Here is a 1948-nt window from a genome sequence, read left to right as displayed (position 1 = left end):
ATTTAAAAATTATGCAACACATTTTACATGCAATCAATTAAAAATTAAGTCCCATTACGTGTTAATTATATTTACAATTACTTTCAGATGTTTATTTGGTTATGTTTTCAGGAATGTCGAGTCTGTTTGTACGATGAACGCGATGCGATGAATTTCAAATAAAAGCTGTACTTATTATGTAAACAACATGTAAATATATGTATGAATTACAGCGACTACATTTACGTTTACGAAATCTTCCAAGTTTCTCTCTTCACTTCAACTTTAGTTGGGACATTTTCCCTGTGGTTGTTTACCAAAGAAGATTATATTTGCAAAGTACACAGGTTATCTTTCATCGTGCAGACACATTCCAAAGCACTTTCTTTACAATTTTTGTTTTTGTTTTCTGTTTCGTATATTTTAAGGTAGAAATTGAATGAAGATTAAATTTCTCATACTAATCTCAATCTTGTTAACTTATTGGACGACAGCTTCTCACCTCGACGACAGAAACGATTCAAATCAGTAGATTTATAAATTTTCTAACATTGTTAAATTTAACTAAATTCCATGAATAATCAAATAATTTATTAATTAGTCACATTGACTTCATTAATTTACATAACAGATTTGTCTTTATTTAACAATAAATAAAGTAAGTTTTCTTGCATTGATAAAATAAAGAAGATTAATACAAATAATTAGGAATGAACTTTTAAATATTAACTTAACTTTCCATTTTTTGTTTTCAATTATTAATTATAAGTAAATGAAGATTTACATAATTATCATTTGAAAAAAAAATCTCAATCTTACATAACTCATGTATAGACGTAACGGCAAAACAAGTTTTTTTTTGACATATGACAACTTTTGACATTAATATAGACAAGGAAATCTCATTAACTTTCCAAATAGTTTTTGTCATGTTGTTTGTTGTTTGAAAGTATCAATAATAATAAAATAATATGAATTATATTGAATTAAAAAAAAATAGAAATTATTTCGTAAGTTAAATAAATAACAGATATTTTTTTTGTATAATTAATGTAATTCATATCTTATTTTCTAATTATTAATTGATAAGTTCAGCTTTATAAATAATTAGTACGTAACTGTAATTAATGACATTAATATTGAAAAGAAAATCTCATTAAATCTTCTAGTTATTGCGCATTTTATTTATTGGCATAAATTATCCGTAAAATAAAACTGATTTTGTATAATTAACAGTGATGCATTTCTATAAATTTCATTATAAAGTGCACTCGATAAATATTAGTACGTAACTGTAATTAATCGCATCGAATGTATCGACAAGAAAATCTCATTAATCCACAAATTGCTCTGTTAATTTGTTGGTATCAATAATGCAAGATTAATTGGAGCGCTAGATGGAAATAACAGAAATCCTCGAGTCCAATTAGTGGAAATTCTTTTGATCCGTCGCATTTGAAAACGTAATTTTCTTATTAAAATCCGAATGGGAAACCAGAAATGGAATCGCGCCTCTTCTTATCCATAATTATTCTTCGAGCTGCTTGCGAGTAACAATTATTATTATTATTATTAATGCCCGGCAATGCGAGTGATATTGCATGAGCACAAATTGCCCGTTAAAATTATATAATTACCGGTGCGCGGAATTCCAGCGGACGCGAAGAAGGCGCATCGCACACTTTGATAATAATAATAGTCAAGCAACCGAATAAAAAGAAAAGAAGTAATGTTTTAAAGAGAAACAATAATGAATAATGCGAAAGATGATGATGAAGAAAACGAAACGAATGAAAAAAAAACAGAGGAGAGAAAACTTTCACTGTTCGCGATTTAACGATCGGTCAAGTGAGAAACCCAAATTTCGACTTACCGCGATTCTCCTCCACCGGAGGACTGAAGATCAAATGCGAAAGCGGCAATAATAATCCCAGATGCGCGTTTCGTATGTTTACGACACAAACATTTT

The 1948-nt window shown here is 28.6% G+C and overlaps 1 protein-coding gene across 1 annotated transcript in view; it reads right to left on the bottom strand.

The window, feature by feature from the left end:
• Positions 1-1948, bottom strand: part of LOC108561617 (calpain-C) — a gene marked incomplete in the record, with an annotated part of 21907 nt that overhangs the window by 19679 nt on the left and 280 nt on the right. The window contains 1 exon segment of the mRNA XM_017919640.1: positions 1853-1948.

Source organism: Nicrophorus vespilloides, unplaced genomic scaffold, assembly GCF_001412225.1.
Source record: "Nicrophorus vespilloides isolate i.1.1-1 unplaced genomic scaffold, Nicve_v1.0, whole genome shotgun sequence".
NCBI lineage: Eukaryota > Metazoa > Arthropoda > Insecta > Coleoptera > Silphidae > Nicrophorus > Nicrophorus vespilloides.
Note: the sequence above shows the minus strand (reverse complement) of the source record. Positions and strands in the feature narration are given on the sequence as shown.